The sequence below is a fragment of the Hyperolius riggenbachi genome, chromosome 10 (assembly GCF_040937935.1).
Source record: "Hyperolius riggenbachi isolate aHypRig1 chromosome 10, aHypRig1.pri, whole genome shotgun sequence".
In the NCBI taxonomy this organism is placed as follows: Eukaryota; Metazoa; Chordata; class Amphibia; order Anura; family Hyperoliidae; genus Hyperolius; species Hyperolius riggenbachi.
Window position 1 is genome coordinate 55,422,373 of NC_090655.1, and position 27,895 is coordinate 55,450,267.

Consider the following 27,895-nt stretch of genomic DNA (forward strand, 5'->3'; position numbering starts at 1 on the left):
AAGTAAAACTCTGATTTCTCCCCCCCTCCTCCTCTGGTGAAAAATGCTCCGAGCCGACCCCCCCCCCCCCCCCCCCGCAGCCTCTAAAAGTAAAAGTGCTGTAACTCCCCCTCCAAACCCCCAGCCTCTAAAAGTAAAAGTACTCACACCCCCAGTCTCTAAAAGTGCTGACCCCTCCCCCAGCCTCTAAAAGTGCTCCGACCCCACCCTCCTCCCCCAGCCTCTAAAAGTGCTCCCCCCCCCCTCCCCCCAGCCTCTAAAGGTAAATGAGCTGGATTTTTTTTTTTGTAATGGATGCCTATAAATTTATTCATTCATTATTTTCATAGGTTGCTACATAATCAAATACACCTTCCCTCCTAAAAAAAACCAAAAAACATCTTCCAAAGACTACCCTAACTTATGGAAGACAATTAAAGACTATGGCCTCGATTCATAAAGCATTCCCGCATTCGGAAATGCAGAAAACCGCTCACTTTACCGACCACACAGCAAAATATGTATTCATAAAGGCTTTTTCCGCATGAAAAGCCGACATTCGCGAGCAGAGTGATCAATCACCGCCTTGCGCGGTGATTATCATAGCAAAAGTAACAAATGTCAATTCATAAAGATTAGAGGTAGTGGTATGCGGACGGGTATTACCGCTACCTCTGATGTGGCGAGAAGCGTGCGGAATACAGTGCAGTGAATGGGACAGACCTCCCAAGCAGCTGCAGAGAGAACACCGCACGGAGGGATTCCGCCTGCTTCTCCTGTTTCCGCATGTCTCCCGACAGCCTAACGCCTGCCTACAGCGGAATATCTCCGCATGCCTGTCACAAGTAGCAACATTTTTATGAATTACCACCCTGAAGGCGGAAATACCGACAGCGGTGTTTCCCCGCTCGACGTTACCTTCCCGACAGCAATTTTATGAATCGAGGCCTATTACTTATTTGCTGCAGGCTTACCACTGAAATACCTCATGTTTGACCTCACTCTATGCATTTACCTCATGTTTTACCTCATATTTTACCTCATGTTCGGAAATGGAGAAAAATCTTTCAGAATTGATAAAAGAAGAGGAAAATACCTCATGAGGTATTTTACCTACCAAAAAATATTTACCTCACAGAGCTACCAGAATTGAGCCCAAAGTGAAGTATATAAAGCAAAATGAAAGTGTGGCTAAATAACTGGATGGGTGCATGAGCAGACAGATAGATGGAAAAAATAAAAACAAATAGCTAGATGGTTAGATAGGTTGTTAGGATAAACAGTGTGGATATATATATTTTTTTAAGAGGAGCAAACTAGCCGTCCTAATACCACACTAGGAATAGCTCCAAGGTTGTGGGCTTAATTCTGTGTGGGGTTATTTAAAACGAGGTCTGCTAGTGGAGCAGTCCACTGTGATTGGGAATTGATTTGTGTTTTATTTGCAGGATTTTGTAGGGCATTTCTTCTGAAAATGGATGCATTTGAACTAAGAGCTCGCAGAATTGTTAATCTTGATGAAATATTTGTAGATAGTGGGGAGATAGGTGGGAGTATGGAACAGGAGTTTAGGAAACTTCAAAATGTAATGATAAAGGAACAAGGCACTTGGTGGGACCTGGCCGCACTGACCAAATATGATAAAGAGGGTATTATACCTAAAAGATTAAGATGGGATTTAGCAGCTAATGATGGGGAGGATGATGAGGAAAATGATAAAGAATGGGAGGATTATTTTGACAAGTGCGGTCAGGGCCTAGTCAAGTTGCTGATTAAAAGGAAGAATAAGAGATTGGAAAGGCTGGGAGGTGAAATAGAGAATATTAAAACCAAGATGACTCCCCTAAATAGTTCAGAAGAATACAAAAGCCGATCCAAAAGACTTGGTGAGATTCTAGAAAAAAATGAGAAAGAGATTCGAGTAGAAAAACAGAAAAAGTTCCAGCGAGACGCGGATGCTACAAGGAAAAAGGAAGTATATAGATGGCAGGTAAAAAAGAAAGAGGAAATTAAGGCAGCAGAAATAGCAGCTAAAATAGAAGCTAGCAAGCAGCAAAATCAAAGAACACAGGTGGAGGATCAGGGGGTGGAACAGAGACCGGTCCAAAAACCAGTGCATGTACCTAATCACGAGCAAGGAATAACATACGGCCACCATGGGGGTGAGGGGAGAGGTGGGTGGGTTAATGGGAATAGAGGATGGGGAGCTAATAGGGGGGTAGCTAGAAGCCCATATGGGGCACCCGATAGAGGGCAGGGGAGGGGTTACAGAAATGATTCTTATGGACAGTACTCGGTACCAACCTACAATCGATATGACCCTATCAGACAACACAAACAATTGGAGCCTTTTTTAGAGATTGCCCCGAGATATGAAGAGAGGGAATGGAGACAGGAGGGAGCAGGATATGCACCATATCAGAACCAATATGGAAAAAGAGAGCAAGACGAGGCACAAGGGGTGGGAAGGGGAGCAAAAAGGATGAGACAGTAATAGGGGAAGGAGTATTCAATATTAGTGGCACCACCTTGAATGTTAGGGAGTTGACACTATTGGATAAAGGCTTGAAACATGCACCTAGGCAAGGTATGGATAAATTCACTACCTATATTGATATAAATAAATTTGCACGGAAACTTCACTTAAAGAGAACCAGAGATGAAGCAACCTCATGTATTTTACCTTATAAATCAGTGGGAACATGACAGTAAACACCTAATCTGCTCTTTGTTACATTGTTCTCTGTTTAATTTGCCTGTTATCACCTCCAAGATAAGAATCCCGACTAAGCAGTCGGTCTGGCTTTGCTACAGAATAATTATAGCTGAGACTGTGTTCTTTGCTGTCTTCAAGTCCAAGCCTGCCCCCTGCTGGCTTTGCTCAGGAATCATTATAGCTGAGTCATTATAGCAAAGCCAGAATCAATGCTCAGTCCGGGATTCTTATCTCAGCTAGATAACAGACACTTTTAGCAGTGAGGATGGAACAGAGAGCATGGTAAATGTTTTCTCTAATGTTCCCACTGATTTCTATGGTAAAATACACAAGGGTGCTTCGTCTCTGGTTCACTTTAAAGAAGTATTTTGCGGGTCGTCCCATACGAGATACTAAGAAAAGGGATCAGGATGGTTACATGCACACAAGTTTACGCACAAAATCTACTTTTAATCCACAAGATAAAAATTACAATGCTATTGAGGTGTTTAAGAACATGGTTATTAAGGACATGAACAAAATTCCCGAACAAAAAAATGGACAGGTTAGGGAATTAGCTAGAGAGATGCTAGAGGATAAAGGTTTGGTGGTGAGACCGGCAGATAAGGGGGGAGGGGTAGTAGTTCTGAGTAAGGCCCAATATAAAGTTGAACTGGACAGACTGGTGGGTGATAGAGAAGCTTACACTCCATTGAATGGAGATCCAACAGGCAAGTATATGGCTGAATTGAGGGAGATACTTAGGGAGGGGATGGATAGGGGTTTGATCACTGATGAGGAGTTCAAATACATTGTTCCAGATGTTCCAAGGATACCCATCATATATCAAGTCCCCAAAATGCACAAGAACAAAGCTGAACCCCCAGGGCGCCCCATAGTGAGTGGAATAGGGTCAGTGACCGACCGATTGGGGCAATATTTGGATGAGTTCCTTAAACCTATGGTAGCAAACTTACCCAATATTCTCAAAGATACAAAACATATGCTTCAGATTATGGAAGGGGGGGAAATAAATGCGGAAGAAATAATGGTCACGATGGACGTTTCGTCTTTATATACAAATATAAAACATGAACTGGGGTTGGAAGCAGTAGACTTCTATTTTAAGAAGGAGGCAAAAATTAAAGATGAACAAAGGATATACATACTCAGGTTGCTTAAATTTGCCCTAGAAAAAAACTATTTCTGGCATGACGGAAAGTACTATAATCAAACTAGGGGATGCGCCATTGGGGCGAGCTATGCTCCTAGTCTCGCAAATTTATTCATGGGAACAGGAGATACTTGAGAGGGGGGGACCAGTGAGAATGTGGCGCAGATTCATTGATGATTTGTTTTTTGTGTGGGGAGGTGGGAAGGAGCATCTGGAACTGTATCTGGATAGCCTAAATGACAATGATGTGGGTATTTCCCTCACTATGCAATCCAGTAAGGATAGCATCCAGTTTTTAGACCTAGAAATAATGAGGAAAGGGGATATTATGGGCACTAAGAGCTACTTTAAAGACACAGATAGAAATGGGTATATATCCACGGAGAGTTGTCACCATCCAGCATGGATTAAGGGTATCCCAAGGGGGCAGTTCTTGAGGATGAAACGAAATTGTTCAGATATACAGGATTATTACAGACAGGCGGGTATTTTAAAAAATAGATTTATGGAAAAGGGATATAAGGGAAGAGAGCTCGATGAGGAAATACAAAGGGTTGGAAATATGGATAGACGAACAATGTTGGAGGACAGAGGAGAAGAACGGGAAAAGGGTGAGTATGAACTAGCCTTCATTACAGGATTTAATACCCAATATAAGAAACTTCAAAATATCATTAGACAACATTGGGGAATCCTGGAGACAGATTTGACACTTAGAAGTATTATCCCAGCCCAACCTAAATTTATCTATAGGAAGGCCCAAAACTTGAAACAAATTCTGGCACCAAGCTGTGTGGAGCCTAAGAAAACTCTGCGTATGCAGGGGTGGCAAACAGCTGGTTTCTTCCCGTGCAGAGGCTGTAAGGCCTGCAGGGAAGCAAATGGTGTCCGAACAGATAGGGTGGTGTCCTTCAGCAATGGTAAGAATTTTAAAATTCAGGAGTTCATTACCTGCAATGACAAGTTTGTAGTATACCTTGCCTGGTGCAAATGTGGATGGCAGTATATTGGTAGAACAACACGTACCCTCAAGGAGAGGATGGGGGAACATGTACGAAATGTCACTAAGGGGTACCCCAACCATGGAGTCTCAGCGCATTTTGGGAGTCATCATAATTGTAACCCCAAGGAGTTGTCCTTCTGTGGTCTGCAAAAGATCATCCCAAACTGGAGGGGGTGCAATAAAATCAAAAAGGTTTCACAAGAGGAAACCAAGTGGATCCACCGGATGGGTACACTCAGACCAGATGGTCTAAATATAGACATTGACCTAGTCTGTTTTTTGGGGGAATAGGAGTGTGATGTGTGCGCATGCGCTCCATAACCGAAATAGCGGGCAGGTGCTACTGAGTCCATTCTATGGGGGGTGGAGGAGAGTAAAACATATTCATCCTGTTAGGCTATACATAATGTTTGGGTAGTAAGGGTGGTATTCTTGGGTTCTAATGGGGTCATACAGTTGGTAATAGGTGGATGGAATTGGAACTGGGATGAAATTGTCAACATGCAATACTTATGTAAATGTGGAGCATGCAGCCCCGCTTAGGCACAGTAGTGAGAGGAGGGGGGGTATAGGAAGGATGGAGGGGAGGTGGATCTATATGGGAGATTGTAATTTATATATGAGGGTGCGATGAGCGGGACTGTATGGCACACATGGTAAGGAATAATGTGATAATGAGGGATTTGTATTGTATGGGTGGGAATCAAATATATATAAATGTCTCTTTAAGTAGTTTTATCATATATACAAGTGTTAGGTATTAGAAGCAATGGAGAGAATTTTTATCTTTATGGAAGATGTAATTATGAAACTGTACCCTAGATGGCGGCAGACTTGCAGGCTACACAGAGGGGCACTGAGTTTGCGCGGAGGGCGCGCCAGGCATAAAAATGTCCGCCATACGCGTCAGACTCCATGCCCCTGATGAGTCACTGTGTGACGAAATCGATAGGGCGGAGTCTGACGTGAAGGCGGAAGTGCAGCGTGTGGGTGAGCGGCGGCGAGGAGGACACGTGTGGCGTTCCTGATCTCCGTACGCGCGGCGGAAGACGGGGGAATACGTCTAGACGAGCCTGCCAGCCTGGCCACCTATGCGGGGGAGAGCCCGCTCAAACAACACTCTACGCGCTATTTTAAAGAGGATACATGTGAGTGCAATTGCGTTTTTATAAATAAATTTTTTAAGCAGTATTACACTATATGGAGTTTTTCTTATGAGGATGAATATGAAGGGTGATTCCTTCTGAAGAAATATCTGGTGTCATCAGTGGAATTAACTGGTCGCAGAGGTGGGGGACGACCCGGTAATGGTCCCAAGGCGTATATAGACCATTGGTTGGTCTAGGACAGCGGTGAGTGGACCACAAAGGGTGTTGGTGGAGGTCTGCTGTTGAAATATTAGCCAGGAGTGTACTACTTGTGACATCAGGAAGAGGAATTATTCCAGCCATAAATTGCTTTTAATTTTAGGGCTTAAGCACTTGGACATTGTAACTTTCATTTGATATATGGACTACAGAGGGATTACATTTTAACTGTTGTATCATATATGTATTTATTAACCCAAACCCATTGAGGGGTATGAGTATCCTGAGCGCCAACCTCTTTATATATGTTAGGATAAACAGGCAGAGTCAGATTGATAAAGGCATTGAAGGATGAGTAGCCAGACCAATAGAAGGAAAAGTGGATGGATGGATGGATAAATTAACACACAGCCAGGTGAATGAATGAACAGAAGGATAGATAGATAAATAAAGAGAACAAGGGATAGCTAGATGAATGGATGGACGTGTATAAAGGGAAGACTGAGAAGCATGGATGGTTGGATGAATGAACAAAGGATGGATAGCCAGATGGATGGACAGATATACAGATAAATGGTTTAAAAAATGGAAAGATGGATAGCTATATGGACGGATAATGGGATAGATGGATGGATGGATGAATGTTAGGACAAGTAGCCAAATTGATGGGTTGATAGGTGGATGAAAGTAACGATCATAGCAAGATGAATGTGTACATGTATAAGCCGGAGGTAGCCGCTGGTAGAATATCGGTAGAATTACCAACACTCTACTACTTACTTATGATAGTAAAATATCGGTAATCTTTACCTATTGTTTTACTATGACCTAACTCTCAACAGAGCGTATGTATTGCCCCACTGCCGGTGAGCTGAAACTGTAGAAAGAAATGTATCTGTAAAAAGCACCACTGTCATATCATAATTCGATATGAAAAGACAGACTGATGACTGGCACCAAATGCGGCAGTGATGGATATCAGGTCACACTGGGCTTACCTGCAACGTGCTCCCATGCAATGCAGTTCCAATTCAATCAAAAGAGAAGGGAGAAGGGCACTGTTGCATAAATACCCTTTATTGTGACCGGGTCGACACACAGGTTACAGCAGTGGGGGGAGGAAAGTTGTCTAAATCAAAAGAGAAGGGAGAAGGGCACTGTTGCATAAATACCCTTTATTGTGACCGGGTCGACACACAGGTTACAGCAGTGGGGGGAGGAAAGTTGTCTACAACTTTCCTCCCCCCACTGCTGTAACCTGTGTGTCGACCCGGTCACAATAAAGGGTATTTATGCAACAGTGCCCTTCTCCCTTCTCTTTTGATTGAAGTCATATCATAATTCCTTGATCAAAAGAACAAAGAATTCCAAGCAATTATATTCAAAAAGTTACAAAAGTTTATTTGATAGCCAAAAAAAGTGTCAGAGACTTGGGCGCAGGATACAGCCGGTATATACCGGTAGCTGATTCTGCTCCTGCATAAGTTCCCGGCGATGTTAAATACTATAGAAGAAACAACAAAAAAGAGAATTCGCTCTTGGGTGCATGAAAAATATATAAATATCTTTATTAATAATGACATACAAGTCATTATTAGTCTCCTTTTTGAGTAATTTAGATGTTAAATACTATTTCCCCTCCAGGCCGCCATGGATGGTGTGGAATGAAATTGCTGGAAGCCGAGTTATTGTGTTTTAAAAGTAACTTCCTCTCCATTTTCTGACGGGGCCGAAATTACTCCCTGTGCGCTGCTATAGCCGTAATACCTATTACGGCCTATGGTGGTGCCGGCTGCACCCAAGTCTCCTGCCCTGGATTAACAGTGTTTGCCCCAAATTACCCTTATGCAGAGCACATAGCTTAGGACTAGTGCCATGGTGGTGCTGAGTTCCGATATGACCTGCTTCACACACACTCTCTTTACCGATGCTTCTCTGTTGGTGCCGAATCTTCTTAACCCCTCCCCGGTGGTGCCTAGCCTTAGCCTCCTCCCCGGTGCTTTACCAGCAATGTAAAAAGCCGAAATTATCGGCTATAAATAGTAAATAGCGGCTACTGTTTAAAGTCACTAATCGCTGTTCTTACACTGCAGCTGTCCTTGGCAGGTTTTGATGTCCATTTCAATTGTTATGTATAGAGTGCATGAAACTTGCACTTGGGCCCATACACCACCGCTCCCCCAATTTGTCTGGAATAAAAATATCTTTCTCTGTTCCTGGATGCTGTTTTGATTTCTAAAGGAAACTTTACATTTGGGAATGAGTTTTGTGCTTAGTCATTTTTTCTTTTGTAAACTTTTGCTGTACGTAGGTCACGCGGTGGAAAAGATCCATAAACATTTCATGCTTTTTTAGTTTTAATTTTTTTTGTATTTATTTCCCCAGCTGAAGGGAAAAACTTTGTAAGAAAGTTGCTGAAGTCAGAACACCTTACGCCGCAAGCTGCTGAGTATTCATTCCTGTGCCTGAATTATTAATCCGGGCTGAGCGTACGACAGAGCGCGTTTCCCAATTCACAAATGCGAAATGACAAATAGGGGCACTTACAATGGGACGCGCCCTCAGCCGGGATTTCACCCCTGGCTAAATATATCTCGCAAAATCAGACGACATCACCAGCTGATCTATTCCGTTGGCTGCAGAGTAATCTTCGTGTTGCAGAAATTCCCCCCGGGGCGGAGGCGGGAGCACTGGAGAGCGGGGACGGTGTATGTGTTCTACAGGAAATCGCTGGGCTGCGCTAATTCTGCCGCCTTCTGTTCTCAGTTTAACCTCTTCTGGCTCTTTTCGACATGCTTGACTTAGAAAGTAATAAACCGCTTCCTAAAAAAAAAAAAAAAAAAGTTTAATCTAGCCTCTGGGGTTCTGTTCAAGTTTTAAAAGTTTTGCCTCTGTTATTCCAGCCAGTTAAAGAGCACGCCCAAAAATATATCAAATACGTAACTTAAGTTAGAGAAGGCTAAATTAAGCTCTTGAATTTTGTATTTGCTGCATTAAAATGCCAGTCACCAGAAGCTTATCGGCCCCTCCAGTTGGTTTCAATCTCATAAAGTAAATCTAAACTGAAAGGAATATTAAGGTTGATGTCCTCATTTCTGTTGAAATGCCATTCGTCAGGTTTAAATTGAATTTGTCTTCATTTCTCCGAACACCTGATCTGCCTGTTTCACAGGCAGGCAGTGGCAACAGGGTGGAGCCTGATCATCTGTTTTGCATGTTCCACAGGCAGGCAGTGGTGACAGGGTGGAGCCTGATCACCTGTTTTGCATGTTCCACAGGCAGGCAGTGGTGACAGGGTAGAGCCTGATCACCTGTTTTGCATATCCACAGGCAGGTAGTAGTGACAGTGTGAACAAGGTGGAGCCTGAATACCTGTTTTGCATCTCCCACAGGCAGGCAGTGGTGGCAGGGTGGAGCCTGAACACCTGTTTTCCATATACCACAGGCAAGAAGTGGAGACAGGGTTGAGTGTACATGTATGTCTACATCATGACATTATAGGTCACTATACGGTTGTTAGATATTCACCTATGGAGAGGGATGGGTTTTGATCCCATAGGGTCTTCCCGGTCGTCTCACGGTGTTCTCGTTCACACTGCCCCTGCCCCATCCCAGAGGCGTACCTACCACAGAACTGCAGGTGCTCACAGCCCCAGGTGTAGCCATGGCTAGGGGTGCCGCTGTGGGGCTTAGCCACTGTGTTCTTCCACCTGGAAACTTTTTTCTTAGTACGGGCAACATTCAACATTCAATAGCAGCAGGCTGTGCATGGGACTGTACTACTTCCTGGTCTAGTTGTAGCACCCAGCCCCTTTCCTGTACTGTGTGCAATGTTTTTCCTTGATCTTTACATACAGCTTGCAGCAAGGTGAGTAGAGAGAATGATTGCTGTGCTGCAGCTGGGACATTAGCAGGGAGAGGTGGCAGGATGTGTTTAGTGCTTCAGAATTTTCCTGTCGTTAATAGCCATGTGGACTGGCTGATGTAATACCAGAGTGCCCTGGACTATTGATTATCCTAATCAGAGTAATTAATCAATAATGCAGGGCAGTCTTGCAGAAGCCAGTGATAAAGGTGCTGACAGCCAACTTCTGTAGTGAGCAGAGAAGCAAGCTCCCGGCAACTTAGAGTAGCTTGATTGCAGGTAATCGGATCTTTTTTCCCAGCTCCCCCTCCCACCCTGTTATCTTCCCCACGGCCTTTTCCTCTTTTCAAATTTCAGTGGCTTCATTTAACAGCATGTCCCTGCCAAACAGCCCTGGTGATGTCTGTAGTCCTGATCAGTCCTTCCTGCAATTTCTCCTCTCACACCAGGCTCCCTGTCTTGTGTATCTACCTCTTTACCCCCCCCCCCCCCCCACACACACACACACACACACACACACAAACACACAGCTCACAAACTAATCATACCATAGTCATAGTATAATGTCCTACCATATTATTATTGTGTATTTATATAGCACTGACATCTTCTACAGCACTGTTTAGAGTACAGAGTTTCATAATAGTTAGCTCCGTCCACATCCTGACAACTCCTCCCCCCGCCAAAATCCCCCCAAATTTGCAGCAACATGCTCGGCGCCTCAACCCATCAACCTTCCCATCAAAAAAAGTGTTTGTTGAATCCATCTTTGGCCTCCCTCAGGTAGCCTTCAAGAGTTCCTGGGTCCCCAAGTACTTCCAAAGATAAGTGGATCAGTACTGCAAATGCGTGAGTCTGGGTTTGTGCATCTTTGGAACCACTTGGGTACTTGAGTGCCTCTGAAGCATTCCAATGACTCTCAAATTTGCATCATTTGAATGAGGGACAGTGGCGAAATGGGGAGCATAGCGAGGGTCGAGAAGGTTCTATGGGATCCAAAGGCTTTTTTCTGCATAGGTGAGTATCTAACTTTTTTTTTTCCTAAATCGGCTGCAGGCTTACTGTAATCATTTTCCAGGCACGTTTAATAATTTAATATATATATTAAGGTCCGTTTTACAAACATTTTATTACAAGTAACAATGCTTTAATCCAAATGTCCTGCTCCAATCAGAATGCCACATTTTTTTCTGGGGTCACAAGTCTGAACTCCAGATACTGCTCATTTTTGGCTTCTAGATGCCAGACCGACATTAGTGAATCAGAGGTTTAGTTCCGTAGCCTGATGCATGAGACAGGTGTAATTCCGTAATCTTTGAAAAACAGTGACGGGATTTACTAAGCAAAAAATGGCTGCGGGCGTGTAGAAGAAACAAGGCAACTCGCGGATTCACTGTTACTATGCCACCCCTATGCTCCTGGCAATGGCTACATTGTTTTCCAGCTAATACCTCACAATGCTACTGCTCTGGTTTATAAACACATTCAAACATGGTTGAGCTGACATAAAAAGGCTAAGTTGACATGTTGGATTCTGCTCCGCAAGCAATCCCATCCTATATGGTTCTTGACATTGGGAGTACCTTACAAGGAAGGAGAAAGGGAGTGAAAATCCCCCCGTCCCCCACCCAAATTACTCTAATGCGTCCGGCGCAGTATTACATTACTGCTATGGGGCACCTGCAAATGTAGAAGAATGGATCAACGCTTAACTGCACTGTGTAGAGCAGTGCTGGACCTAAGGCAGCCAGGCCTGAATACTGAAGCAATTATTGAAAGGATTTGGTCCACAACAAAATCTCTCAACAAAAGACTAGGGGCTTGATTCACAAAGCAGTGCTAACCTACTTAGCGCGTCTAAAGTCTTTAGATGTGCTAACCAGGGTGCTAAGTAGGTTAGCACCGGATTTCTCAATCAGATCGCGCGCAACTTTGCGCGTCAAGTTTTACGCGCGCAAAGTCCTATGCGTGCGCTAAGTCCCATAGGCTTTAATGGGCACTTCGCGCAGAGCACCCTGCGCTCTGTGCAGTGTGCGCGTAAAGTTTTACGCGCATAAAGTTTTGCGGGCATAAAGTTTTGCGTGCGAAGAGCTCCTTTAGACGTGCTAAGGGGGTTTTCACAGGCGTGCTAACAGTTAGCACCGCTTTGTGAATCAAGCCCTATAATTTATTTAGGACGTATCCTTACAGCAGATGAAAAAGTGCATAAGCTGACATGTTTCGGGCCATGCGGCCCTTAATCATAGCTGCCAAAAACACAGCTCCATCCTCTTGATTTTGTTGCGGACCACATCCTTTCAACTAAGGGGCACCTAGTTTTGCACTGAAACAATCTGCTTTGTCCTGGGGGATGAATTTGCTAGGGGGCGGGGGGGGGGGGGCAGGTTAATACTGCCCAAGGGCCCCATTGTGTCTTGAATAGAGATGACCCGAACAGTTCGCCGATCGGCTCCCGGTGAACTCCGGATCGCGGAGAACCGCAAACTTTTCCGGAAGTTCGGTTCGCCCCCATAGTGCATCATGAGGGTAAATTTTGACCCTCTACATCAGTCAACAGGCACATTGTAGCCAATCAGGCTACACTCCCTCCTGGAGCCCCCCCCCCCCCCTTATAAAAGGCAGGCAGCGTCAGCCTTTTCATTCACTCGTGTGCCTGCATTAATTAGAGAAGGGAAAGCTGCTGCAGACTCAGCTTAGTTAGGCTCTTGTAGGCTTCTTAGCTTGCTCCTTGCTGATTCTTATTGCTAAAAAAGCACCCCACAACAGCTCTTTTGAGAGATAATCTTGTTCTTGTGATCTATATTTTTTGTGTGTGTGTGTGTCCCACTGACACTTGTGTTGCATAGACAGCCTTGGTAATGCCTACTGTGTGTGCCACTGCCAGGCCCAGCAAATTCAGTGACTACCTGTGTGTGTGACAGATGCACATTGTAATACCCATCACTGTAGACACCTACCTGTTGTTCACTGTGCACCCACCTATCTACGTGAGTGCACACAGTGTCACTGTGCCTGTCCAGTACCTGTCTGTGTGTGAAAGGTGCACATTGTTATACCCATCACTGCATATACCTACCTGTTCACTGTGCACCCACCTACCTACGTGAGCGCACGCAGTGTCACTGTGCCTGTCTGGTACCTGTCTGTGTGTGACAGGTGCACATTGTAATGCCCATCACTGCATATACCTACTACCCGTCTTTGACTTCAGTTACATCCACCTACCTACTTGAGCGCACGCAGTGTCACTGTGCCTGTCCGGTACCTGTCTGTGTGTGACAGGTGCACATTGTAATACCCATCACGGCATATACCTACTACCTGTTGTTCACTTCAGTGCACCCACCTACCTACGTGAGCGCATGCAGTGTCATTGTGTCTGTCCGGTACCTGTCTGTGAGTGACTGGTGCACATTTGTAATACCTATCAATGCATTTACAGTACCTACCTGTTGTGTTCAGTGCACCCACCTACCTACGTGAATGCACGCAGTGTGAAATACCACTCCATGCATACCTGTTAACTGCACATTGTATTAGTCAAGTCAGTGCATACCTTTCACTTCATCCCTCCTGATATGGACAAAACAGACAAAACGGTAGAGGCAGAGGTAGAGGCAGACCCAGAGGAAGGCCACCCGGCAGGTCTGTGCGAGGTCGTGGTGATGTGATTTCGTGCGGCCCTGGACTAAAGTACAGTGCTCAGAAGAAGGCACGTCCCATCAACTCTTTAACACAGAACACCTCATCTTCAGCAGCCACCAGCGCTATTCCAAGTACCACATCCACTACATTTGACAGTTCGCAGGAGTTATTTGGTGGTTAAATCACTGATGCACAGCCATTATTGTTACAACCAGATAAAGAAGCTAAGCAAGTTACACCACCACCTCATATGTCTGAGGTAGGTGACACCATGGACGTAACGTGTGAGGAGGAGGATGATGAAGTACCTGCAGTTGGTGCAGTTTTGGAGGTGTCTGAGGCAAGCGAAGTTGGGCAGGATGATTATGATGATGACAATGATACGGATCCCACGTATGTTCCCAATAGAGGAGATCAACAGGGGAACAGTTCAGAGGGGGAGTCAGAGAGGCGTAGGAGGAGACGAGTTCCTGAAAGAAGCAGGGGGGGCTCGTCATCAGAAACAGCTAGTGGCAGTGTCCGGCGCCATGTATCGCCACCTATGTACAGCCAGCCAACATGCCCTTCAACGTCAGCTGCTGATGCGACCATAGTGCCATCACCCAGGCAATGCCATCTGTTCTCTCTGCCTCCAAAAATTGAGCAGAGGAAAGGCCAACACCCACGTAGGGACAAGTGCCTTACGAAGGCACATGGGGAAAAGGCACAAACTGCAATGGGAAGAGCACCTGAGCAAGAGCGGCACACAAAAGAAAAGCCACCCTCCTTCTACTCTTCCTCCTTCAGGTGCATCATCTTCAGCCACTTTCTCCCTTGCACCTTCACAGCCACCCTCCTCCACTCCGCCTCTGACCTTGAGCGGTTCCTGCTCCCCTGCCCACAGCAGCCATGTGTCTGTGAAGGAAATCTTTGAGCGGAAGAAGCCAATTTCTGCCAGTCACCCCCTTGCCCGGCAGCTGACAGCTGGCTTGGAGGAACTGTTAGCTTGCCAGCTGTTACCATACCAGCTGGTGGACTCTGAGGACTTCCGTAAATTTGTGGCCATTGGGACACCACAGTGGAAGATACCAGGCCGCAATTATTTCTCTAAGAAGGCGATACCCAAACTGTACCGTGAAGTTGAGAGGCAAGTAATGTCATCTCTGGCACACAGCGTTGGGTCAAGGGTCCACCTGACCATGGATGCCTGGTCTGCCAAGCATGGTCAGGGCAGGTACATTACTTACACAGCCCATTGGGTCAACCTGGTGACCGATGGCAAGCAGGGAGGGAGTACGTTGCTGTGCAGCAGACCAACTTGTGACACCTCCACGGCTTGCAGGCAGGCCTCCTGCCACCTCCTCTCCTCCTGCTACATCCTCTTCGCTGTCGTCATCCTCCTCCTCCTTAGCTGAGTGGCAGTTCAACTCTACTGGTGCTGGGATCTCCTCTCCAGCTACACAGCCCCATCTCCCCAGGGCCTCTGCTGCATGCCAGGTACGACGGTGTCACGCCATCTTAGACATGTCTTGCCTCAAAGCGGAGAGTCACACTGGACCAGCTCTCCTGGCTGCTTTTAACAGGTGGATCAGTGGCTGACCCCGCACCAGCTGGAGATCGGCAACGTGGTGTGTGACAATGGCAGCAATTTCATTTCTGCTTCAAATTTGGGAAAGCTGACACATGTACTCTGCATGGCACTTGTGCTGAATCCAGTCATTCAAAGATTTGTGTCAAAGTACCCAGGCTTAGAGGATGTCCTGAAGCAGGCCAGGAAGTTGTGTGGGCATTTCAGGCGGTCTTACACGGCCATGGCACACTGTGCTGAGATTCAGCAGAGAAACAAGTTGCCGGTGAGACGCCTCATTTGCGATAGCATGACTCACTGGAATTCGATCCTCCTTATGTTCTCTCGCCTGCTAGAATAGAACAGGAGAAAGCTGTCACCCAGTACCTCTACAATTTCAGTAGAAGGACACAATCTGGGGAGTCGCAGTGAACGCACCATCAGCGACTTGATCCCGTACGCTTACTTCCTGGAGCGTGCTGTGTGTAGAGTGGTGGATCAAGCTGTGGAGGCACGTGAAGAGGAACAGTTACGGGAAGAAGCGTTGTGGGAACAATTCTCATCAGAACCAGATGTTTCCTCAACACCTGCAGCAGCACAGAGGGGGGAGGAGGAGGAAGAGTCATGTGGTGAAGAGGAGTCAGACCCGGATGATGAGGAAGGTGTTTCTTTGGAGAAGGAGGCGGCGGCGGCAGAAGAACAACCGCAGCAGGCGTCGCAGGGGGCTTGTGCTGCTCAACGTTCCCGTGGTATTGTTCATGGCTGGGGGGAGGAGGAGGACTTACCTGACGTCACTGAGGAAGAGCAAGAGGAGATGGATAGTACGTTTGGATCCAACTTTGTGCAGATGGCGTCATTCATGCTGTCCAGCCTGTTCAGGGACCCCCGTATCAAAAAAACTCAAGGGGAGTGAGCTGTACTGGGTGGCCACGCTACTAGACCCTTGGTATAGGCACAAAGTGGCGGACAACTCACCTGAAGGCAAAAAGGATGCAGCACTTGCAGAACAAGCTGGCAACTGTGCTTTACAATGCGTTTAAGGGTGATGTCACAGCACAATGCAATAAAGGTACCACTGCCAGTAATCCTCCTCCCATGTCCACGCAGGCAAGGACAGGACGCTCCAGTGATCTCATGGTGATGTCGGACATGCGGACATTCTTTAGTCCTTAGCCCTTCCGGGTCCACCCTCCACCAACGCCTGGACTGGCAGGTAGCCGACTACCTGGCTTTAAGTGTGGATGTAGACACTGTGAGCAGCGATGAACCCTTGGACTACTGGGTGCACAGGCTTGACCTGTGGCCAGAGCTGTCCCAATTTGCCATCCAACTTCTGTCTTGCTCTGCCTCAAGAGTCTTATCAGAAAGGACCTTCAGCACAGCTGGAGGCATTGTCACTGAGAAAAGAAGTCACCAAAGTGTTCAGCACCTGACCTTTATCAAAATGAATGAGACATGGATCCCGGAGGGCTACTGCCCACCCGAAGACTAAGTCAGTCCCCACACACAGCATCTCTGCCTGCCCACCGTGTGACTGGCTGCCTGCCCCAAGACTAAGTCGGTCCCCACACAGCCCACAGACCGCTTGACTGCTTTCTCCTCCACCACACACAGGGCCCAGGACTCCAGGTGGATTCCTGAATTTTTAAGGCCGCTGCTAGCAGCGGCCGCTATACTAATTTTTCAGGGGCATATCCATGCTTGCCTAATCTTTCTGGCTGCACTGCAGCTGCAACAACAAAACAAAAGGCAGGTACATGTGCCAATTCCCCTTTGTGATCGTTACCTTGCCGGGGTGAAGGGGCTTGCGTATCACAATGAAGCAATGACACACCCAAGATAATAAGGTCGTTGTTTCATTGTGGTCAGACCAAATTTGATCAGCTGGACAGTCACTGTTGTCCTATCATTGAGCTACCACAGCCCGGCGACCATATGGGCTTGAAAACCGCCACAGCCTGCACTCTGGCCATGGTGCGCATCAGTCCAGCACAGCGGTGCTTTACACAGTGAGTTTGGTGTGTCAGTGTGAAGCAGTACTCTAATTACACTCCCTGATTGATGTATACACATGCAAGATGTTTCAAAGCACTTTAGGCCTGCAATTTAGCATTCAATGTGATTTCGGCCCTTAAAACGCTGCTTTGCGTCAAATCCAGATTTTTCCCCGGGACTTTTGGCGTCCATCCCACTCCGCCATGCCCTCCTCCAGGTGTTAGACCCCTTGAGGCAGGGAACACACTTGACTGTTTTCGTACGTGTTTTCTGCACAGAAAAACTGAGAGCTCATGTTAATCAATGGGCTAGTTCACACTTACTGTGTTGTTCGCACGCAGAAAAAAAACTGACATTCTGCATGATGACACATTTTAGCAGTTTTCTCTATCAATTACATCAGCTGCTGTGAAAAAACGCGCGCGTTTTCTTGTATGGAAACACACTTGATGTGCAGAAAAAGTATGCAGAAAAACGCGCAGAAAACTGAAAGTCAAGTGTGTTCCCTGCCTGAAACATCTTTTCCATCACTTTTCTGGCCAGCATAAGTGTTTCTAGTTTTCAAAGCTCGCCTCCCCATTGAAGTCTATTGCAGTTCGCGAAAGTTTGCGTGAACCGAACTTTTGCGGAAGAAATCGGAGGTTCGGGCTATCTCTAGTCTTGAATTAGCCCAGTCATCCTCTCATCACTGGCGTAACAATAGGGCCTGCAACACTGCCCCCGTGGGGGGACCTGGGGCCCGCTCGGGGCCATTGAGGGGGGCTGGAGGGGTCGCAGCATAAGGGGAGAGCTATGACCAGGGGGGAGTGGTGGGGTGCTCAGAATTTCTGCAGGGGGCCCGGTGGGGCCTAGTTACGCCCCTGCTCCTCATGGTGAATTCTCACCGTTTTCTTTATTTTCAAAAGCACTTAGTGAATGGCAATTAGTCAGTCCATCTGCCAGAAGTGTGTGTGTGTGTGTGTGTGTGTGTGTGTGTGTGTGTGTATGTGTATGGGGGGGCTGCATCTTTGTACAGATTCTTTCCAGGGAGTGCTTATTTGAAGAACAAATGAAATACTGAGAATCCCCCATATAAAGATGGAGTAATTGAAAACCTGTCACCAGACTGCCCATGACGCTACTTCCTCAGGCAGTGTCATGCATCAGGGTGGCCTCCCGATTGCCCCAGACCTCACACTGAAGGGATACCCTCCGTGAGCAGGAGGGGTAGCAGCATAGGAAGTAGGAGCAGCGGGCACACAGTGGCAGGGAGGGGGGACAGATCCCCCTTCACCCACGTCTCCTCGCACAAATGTATTTTAAATTTTACAGTTTTCGCCTTAGTTGTCTTTTAACCAGTTCATGAATGTATGGAGGGAACGGCCTATGTAGAGCTTTGTACAACAGTGTTTGGATTTTGAACTGGAAACCGGTTAAGATGCTCGTTGGAACTTGACATATCTATTACCATTACGTCTCCTCGCACATATTTTTCATCTCAGCAGATCGAGGCATTGTTATGGCACGGACTGATCTTTTGCCTGTTGGGATCCGTGACACGCAGACAGAGGCGATTATAACCTTGCTGTGTTCTATGTAATGTATGGCGACAAGCTTCATATGCATGAGCTATGCTCTCCGCGAACGCGCTGCCTACTCCGACTCTGTATCTCTCTGCAATCCCTGAGCTTCCTTTATCCTTCCCCATCTCCTTGAGAAGGAGCTAGGGCAGTAAATTGAATTGTAATGGCTCCCAATCTATTTCAATTTAAAAGCAATATAACAAAATGGGAAGCATTATCTTACATGAAGTAACAACTTAGCTTTTTTTTCCTTCTCTTTTTTTCTACAAGTGGAGTAGAAGCGGGGTCATGATGCAGACATCCACCAATCTCACTTCATCTCCATCACCGGGCCGACGCGTGACATCAGGAAACGTGGCTGCCTCACTTCGCCTCTTCCTAATCACCTGCGATTGGTGCGATGATTGGGAGACAATTCTATTCCAGGTGACAGGGCCATGCTGAAGACAAGGCAACAGGAAGAACCGTTTCTGCACTTAGAATGTTGTGTGATGTCATCTCTTAGGGACGGGATTGAAACCAACATTTGAGATCTTCAGATCTGAAAATCTAATTTACAGAACGATGCAAGTTTATGTTTATCTGCCCATGATCTCTCTTCCTCCCACCCCATCTTTGCATGTCTGTTATCTTTTGTGTTTTAATTGCAGTAGTTACTCATAAAAACTCTTAAACATGCCAGGTTGGTACCTACATGAAGTGTGCTAAGTAATATTATACACTTGGCTAGAGTGGTGAGTTTTAAGGGTGCATTTGAATATAATATGAATGAGTGAGTGCCAAAGGATAACAATAGGAGAAGTGAGACGTATGAGGAATTCTGTATGCAAGAATGAGGCCCGGGCCACATTAAAAGCAGACCGATAGCATCTGTTCGGATCCATTCCATTGAGATCTGCTAATGGATCATATGTTAACCTACGGATCTGTTCACATTGGTCCGTTCGAAAAGATCTGGTCTGCACGATCTGCTGTGTGAACCACAAGTTTGGTTCTGCAGTGATTTTTCCGGATCGATGGATGCGTCACATTGACCATTAACTGAACAGAGCGTCGGACCATCAACAGAATAGAACTGATGCTCTATAGATTCTCAGCAGAGGGAGCCCCAAGTAGCCTTAAAATGAACCAGAGAAGAAGCACCCTCATGTATTTTACCATATATATCAGTGGGAACATTAGAGAAAACACCTATCTTGCTCTCGGTTACATTTTTCACTGTTCAGCTTGCTTCTAATCAGCCCTGATAAATTCCCCGACTTAGCATTCAGTCTGTCTTTGCTCAGGAATCATTATAGTCTGCATTTTCTGGTGTTTTTTTAAGCTCAAGCCTCCCCCTTGTGGCTCTGCTATAATGACTCAGCTATAATGATTACTGAGCAAAGCCAGACTGAATGCTCAGTTGGGGATTTTATCAGGGCTGATTAGAAGCAAGTTGAGAAGTGAATAATGTAACAGTCTTTCCGGAGACAACGAAAGAGAGGCACCGTGCCTGTAAACACACCTTTAATTGGTTCCAATGGACATCACATACAGCAGCATGCAGTGGGGGTTAGGTGAGGCCTGACAGCCGTTTCGCGTACTAACGCGTCATCAGAGGCACTAACGTTAGTGCCTGACTTAGTCTTCGGAAAGATTGTTACTTCACTCTGAGCAGCACGTGTCTTTTAGCACCAGTGGCTCCAGCCCACCTGCCGTGTCTAGTGCCAAGCCTCTCGTCTTTGCTTTGAATAATGTAACAGGGTAGCACAGGCTTCCAGTATCCGTAGTTTCAGGTGCTGCACATCTCGTATCTTACAGCATAGACAATTGCCTTCAGATGACCCCAAAGATAAGTCTAAGTGGGTTAGATCGGGAGACCTTGGGGGCCATTTGACTAGTCCACGACGACCAATCCACTTTTCAGGAAACTGTTCATCTAGGAATGCTCAGACCTGACACCCATAAAGTGCACCATCTTGCTGGAAAAACTCAGGGAACATGCCAGCTTCAGTGCATAAAGAGGGAAACACATCGCCATGTAGCAATTTCACATATCCAGTGGCCTTGAGGTTTCCATTGATGAAGAATGGCCCCACTATCTTTGTACCCCATATACCACGCCATTGATTTTTCAATAGGAAGAGGGTACGAGATGTCCAGCACCTGAAACTACGGATAGTGGAAGCCTGTGCTAGCATTTCTCCTGCGGTGTTGCGATCAGTGTGTGAAGAGTGGGAGAAGAGGGTTGCATTGACAATTCAACAGAATGGGCAGCACATTGAACACATTTTTTAAGTGGTCATAAACTTGTAAATTACTCATGAAAGAATAAAGTTACGTTAAAACCAAGCACACCATTGTTTTTCTTGTGAAATTCTCAATAAGTTTGATGTGTCACATGACCCTCTTCCTATTGAAAAAAACAAAAGTTGGATTCAAAATGGCCGACTTCAAAATGGCTGCCATGGTCACTCTCTATCTTGAAAAGTTTCCCCCCTCACATATACTAATGTGTCACAAACAGGAAGTTAATATCACCAACCATTACCATTTTATTAAGGTGTATCCATATAAATTTTTTTCCATGCACTCCTTTTCAAATGTATGTGGGACACCCCCTCCTCTGCGAATCTCTTTGCCCTAACAAGTCTGTTTGTTATTTTAGGTCACCCCCCCTACACCCAGTGTCATTTTGTCTGCTCAAAACTGAAGGTATTTGCCATAATTCAGCAACTGTGGTTTCCCATAATGCATCACCCCTGAATATGCAAATTTCGGCTCCTATGCAAATGTAAGGGCGGGGCTCTCTCACCCTTTTGTGTCTTGGAAATAGTTATTCATTTTTCATCTTGCAATTTGTTATACATTTTATTCATCATGTTGCATTTGTCACTGTAATTACCAATTCTGTATTCTGTAGCAGTGTTTATATTTGGTGTACACCATTGTCTGTATTATTATGTACCCCGTGTTTGTTTCTTATGTGTACAGCACCAGAGTACACAGAACAGTGCTTTTTCAATCAATATATAGAACCATCCCCTCTTTTTGCCCCTGAAGTCAGGCTTACATCCAGAACCCTGAACTGCCTGAGTATTCTATACTAAGTGAGTAGTGAGTCCAGGAGCACATGTGTTAAATCCACCACATTTAGTTTGAAAATCAGTAATACTCATCAGAATACCAAAGCATCACAGGGTGACCCAAAACCACTAGGAACGTATAGGGGACCAAAAGAGACCAAAAAGTACAGTGCTTAGTGTGGTTTGCCTTCTTAAAACAGAAGGTGTTTGCGTTAACTCAAATTTAAAGTAGATCCGAGATGAGCTTTTACTCATTGCATAATTGTGTTCCCATTGTTTATAGGGCATTCCTAAAGCCAAATACGGTTTTGTTTTTGTTTTAATACTCTAATTCCCTATAAACTAAACAAGCTTTGCCCACAGCTTTTCAGAGAGCCTTGGCATTTTCAGACAGTAGCAAGGGCTCATGGGAGCTCAGTCTGGGCAGGAGGAGGGGGAGGTATTACTAACCAGAGATTTCAGAGACAGAGAGGAGGAGGGAGGAGGAGGAGGGGGGATTCATTTTTTTTCACAGGCTGAGTGCTGAAGATGCAGATAAGCTTGCCTGTGTGTAATGTTTACAAACAACATGGCTGCTGTCATTAAATCACAGGAAGAAATAATCATATTCTATTGAAGCTGTTTGCAGCTAGATTTGCTGTGTAAACAGTATCTAAACTTTAGATAAGATATATAGACAAGTTACTTGTTATAGTTAGTTTTTCATCTCGGATCCACTTTAAGTGTGTAATTGTGGTTACCCACAATACACCACTGCTGAATATGCAAATTATCACTTTATGCCCCAAAGCCAGGCTTAAATCCAGAATACTCATCAGACACATGGAGATCAACAAGAGATGTGGAGGATGGTCGATGATTTCTCAAGACCGTATGGGCGAAACGATCGTCGACCATCTTCCTCACTGCTTGTCGAACTCCGTGTCTGAGGAGTATTACTGATTTTTTTTTTATATCTACTGCTGCTTGCATCATGTTTTTTTTTTTACCCTAAGAGGATCAATTAAATGTGTTGGATTTTAGCACGCGAGCTCCTAGACTTACTACTCTCTTGGTATACCTACTTAACTGTGATTCTTTGAAGCTTTGAACCGTGATTGTGTTGGAAGTTGAATCCAGTGGTAAGCAAGCAATTATAAGGTGTGCCTCATACTTTTTCTTATTTTTATAGTCGATGCCTGGGTATTACTGTTACCCTAGAAACCTAATCTTTGTAAACCATACCTTTAGTTAATGTTAAAAGAAAGAAGAGATGTAAAAAAAAAATGAAAAAAGAAACAAAAAAAGACAGAAAGTGGGACTAAGTAATATACCTCCTTCTAGAGAAAATAGATGGAGGGAAAGAAAGAAAGAAAAGTTAATTTGTAAAGCATTAAACTTCTGCCAGAAAACGCACCAGTGAAAGGCAATCCAGCGCGAACAAATATGTCACTCTCCATGGTGCTGAAATCCTTGCATGAGCCTGAAATAATTGCCTACAATATTCTAAGCGCAGAAAGAGCAATTGAATGGCTTGAAAAAGAAACCCTCCCAGGATTCCACATTGTGCTCCGAAAGAATGGAGACCCCAGACTCCCCATTCAAAGCGTCTTATTTTCCTCCTCTAAAACGCCCTATCCCGGGTCGTAATTGCTTTTTCTCCGTAGCGTCCCGCTTTGTGGCAATAAAGGAGCATGGCGGAATGACAAGGCGGTTGGGTACACTGTATGCGTGTCAGCACAAATGCAGGAAGCCGCTAAAAGGATTTTCTCGTGTACTCGGGCCCGGATTCTGCTGAGTCTAAAGTGAAACAAAACACTCTGCTTCCCTTAACATGACAAATGACATCGACGATCAATAGAAAGAGGATCACAGAGAATGGGAATGACAAGATTAACCCTTCGGGTGGGTGTGAGACTGTACAAAGGTTAAGGTGTTTAATAACCCTCCTCTTCGATTTTTATTCACCGGCTGTGGAAAAGTAGAGGAAGAGAGAAATGGTGGGTGGTAATTCATTGCGACAGACTTTCACTTCCAGAAGTCAGTCATGAACTTCCAGTTTATTAAGGAAACTTTCTGCAATGGCAGAGTGTAAAAGCCTAACTCAAGAAATAAATGTTACTGTAGCTCTGGATTAGTGTGGAGAGGAGTAAGATGCTGATTAGGCTAATTGTTGCCAATTTTACTATCTAGGAGACGTGACAGCACTTCCTGTCATAACAGGAAGTGATTGAACTTCTCCAGGAAGAGAGACAGAAAACACTAAACATTTCTTTGCAAATTGGGAAAGAGTTGTAACCATTGAGTAGTTTAACTGCTGCTAATTAACGCCTGTCATTTACTTATTTTCATGATCATATTGTATTTTGTGTTACTCTGTATTTGAGGTTGTTAGCTTGATATTCATTGTGGCTTAAAGTAAACCTGAGATGGGGCAGTACATTTTATTTAAAGCTAATGGGAACCCATATTTAAATAAAACAGTCAGATACTCACCTAAGGAGAGGTAGGTTCTGGGTCCCATAGAGCTTTCTTTCTCCTCTCCCGGTCCTCGTCGTTGCGCTGGCTCCACCGTAGCAGTATTCGACCATTTCGGTCAAATACCGCTGTTCCCCCGCTGAAGGGAGGCTTCGGAAATGCTTCGGGAGCCCGAGTGCTCCCGAAGACGGGCCGCTCTACAATGTGCATCTCTATGACGCACTCACGCGTGCGCCGCCTATCTTCGGGAGGACTCGGCTCCCGAAGACTTCCGAAGTCCCCCGTGGCGGCGGATGCAAACAGGGGAGCCAGCGCAGCACGGAGGGCCCTGGGAGAGGAGAGGGGAGGCTCATTAGGACCGAGCCTTCCCTCTCGTTAGGTGAGTATCTGACTTTTTTTTATTTAAATATGGGGTCACATTAGCTTTAACTTACCTGCGGTTTATTTCCGCCTCTCCCCCCCATAGCCCTCCAGGTCCATTGGTTTCCTCCTAATCTCTGTTGTGCAAACAAATGTTTCAGGGCCCGTTTCCACTATTGCGCATTCACACGAATTTCCTGCATGCAGATTCGCATACGCAATACAAGTGGATGGGGCTGTTTCCACTTGTCAGGATTTCTTTGCGGTTTTGTGTGCAGGAAAAATCTACACAGCAGAGCCATTAGAATTTACTTGCCGCACACCGCAAGGTGATTCGCATACAATTTATTTAATAGGAAATTCACATGCGGTTTCGGTATGCGAATTTTACCGCAACTTTGCATACGATTTCGCATGAAACCAATGTAAAAGCACACAGACACTGGCATGGTTAAATTCTCATACATACAAACATATGCAAAATCGTATGCGAATTTGCGGTAACATTTGCATACAAACACTAACTAATTTGCATCTGCATGCAAATTCGTTACCGTGCTTTCTGCAACAATTCTGCACCGCACAAGTGGAAATGGGCCCTTAGTGGTTTCTGCCTCACTTCTTCCTGGAGAAATTTAAAGCGGAGCTGTAGCTCAGGATTAAACTTTATCCCAATCAGTGGCTGATGATAATCTTTACCTTTTGTTTCAAATAGAACATCAGGGGGTATGTATGGCTGGTATTGTGGTGAAACCCCTCCCACAGAGTGATGTCATCACCTAGGTCCTGACAATTTACTGTCTGTGAGACCTGTTGCATTGTGGGAAATAACAGCGGTTTCCAACTGCCAGGCCAGCAGTATCTCTTTCTGTGCATGTGTAAATCTATAAAACAACAACCTTCTAGCTATTGCATTGTTAGGGGATGTGATTATAAATAAATCAGTTGGTGCTGTCTGGCTTTTTTTTTCATGTCGGTCTTTAGTAAAGATGATGACCTGTGGGCTGATTGTGGATCAAAGAACATGGACAAATTACATGGCGAATATCAATTATTTCTTGATCTCTCTTCTATGTTTTAACTTCTCACTTGCAATGTATTGATTTATTTTTTTCCTCTTTTCCCCATAAAACTGTGGGGTGTCTTAAAGTCATTTTTAGAAGTAGGAGGATAAACACAAATGTTTATCGCATCCATTTATTTTCCCTTTAGTTCACTTTAAGGACATTATTTTGTAGGCACAGGGTGCAGAGCTTTAACGATTAAGGGAAGTAGTAAGCAGGTTTTATTGAATACAAAACTCCCTGCTTTGGGGTTCCATACTTTGCACAATTGTAAGTTCTAATTGGTCAGCGATTGAACAGGTTCTAAAAATGTTCTTGGTCTGTCAACTGTTGCCCATGGGAGGTGGATTGACATGGAAGAATGCTTGGATTGCTACCTACACAGTGGGCAGCTGCTGATAAGGAGCAACAAGAGAAAGAGGAGCTTTTACCCAAGAAGAGCTTCACATTAAAAATAGTAGTTGCTCTACATGGATGGATGAGGAGGTCTCCTGCATAGGGAAAGGTTGGAAGATGGGGGGGGGGGGACTACACATGGAGGGGAGTGATAAGAATGTTGACTAGGGTAGGGCACTGTATATTCAGCCTTGCATTTAGTAAGCAGATGAGGATGACCTCGCTCCATTCCACTTGGTGGTGGTTTTCTGGAGAGGCCACAAGCGCCCGGGCCTTGGGCAGCTTCAGTTTAAGGTATAGGCAGAACATGGAAGAGGGGTGTCTGGACATTGAAGAAACGTTGCTGCATATTTGCATATTGAGAGGGATGCTGCAAATTGAAAAGGGAAGCTGTAATTGGGAAGCAAAACACAAGAAAACAGGGATTCTGCTGCTCATGGGATTTGTGTGAAAGACAGAGGCTGCAGTACATGGTTTTTTACACATGGAAAAGGGCTGCACATGGAATAGAGGGGGCTGCTGTTCACTAAAGGGAAGCAACATGAAAGTTGGCCTAAGGATGTTTAAATTATAAATCCGGCCTCAGGTTTTCATGCTCATTATCTGATGCTCTGAACACAGGCTAGTTTTTTCTTCTGGTCCCATCAACCTCCTCCATCAAGTGACACACACTGAGCTGAAATTATTATGGAAATTATACAGTAAGGGAATCTGCCTGGACTTACATCATCTGATGAAACTTTTAAAGGCTTTTACTTGCTAAATATTTAAAGCCTGAAGCTGCTTTTGTAGTGTTTTCAAAAAGCTGAGCTGTCTCAAATAACGGAACATGGGGTCGTTCAGCATGAGCTCATGAGGCCGGCGTGGCTTTGCTAAGTTGGCTAAATCACTATTAAAGAGAGAGTAGACTTAAAATGGAGAATATTTTTTAAATGTAAGATTTTGTTTTAGCAATATGATGTGGGACATCCGGATCTCTGTATTGCTAATACAGAACCTAACTACATGACATCTTCCAGACTAATTCTGACTATCAAGAATAGCTTCCAATCTTTCTTAAAGGGCACCTGAACTGAGAGGGATATGGAGGCTGCCATTATTATCCAATGGCTGTCCTGCTGATCCTCTGCCTATAATACTTTTAGCTATAGACCCTGAACATGCAATGAAATCAGATGTTTCTGACTGATCTAGCTGCACACCTGTTTCAGGTGTGTGATTCAGACACTACTGCGCCAAAGACATCAGCAGGACTGCCAGGCAACTGGTATTGTTCCCAGGATTCTTATTCTTTTTTTATCTATCCCCTATCTTCCACTAACTAACCTAATAGTGCCCTTCCCAACCCCCAAACCCTCTCCATACTCATTTTCCAGGGACCCAGTACTAGGGTCATGTGATCCAAAGCTCCCAGAGACAGCCTTCATGCTGTCTCTGGGAGCCCACAATCCTTCATGCCACTTCCCAGACACCCACACATTCCTACAATGCCCAATTCCGCTCCCCCACATATCACCTGCCAAAACCATGCCCTCCACCACTCCACCGTGCCTGTATGTTGTAGTGGGGCAGAAAACAGCTCTGTAGGAAAGGGGAAGGCTTTGTTACCCTCTCTCTTACAGAGCCTTTCATATCATATACCGTGAGGGTTAGTATGGGCAAGCCCCACACAGATTGTCTATACCAGTATGTGTGGGTGAGAAGGAGTACATAAAAGCTTTAGAGGGGAGAGGGGGCTACATTCATTTTTTTTTTTTTTTTGTGATTGAAAAACAAACAAAC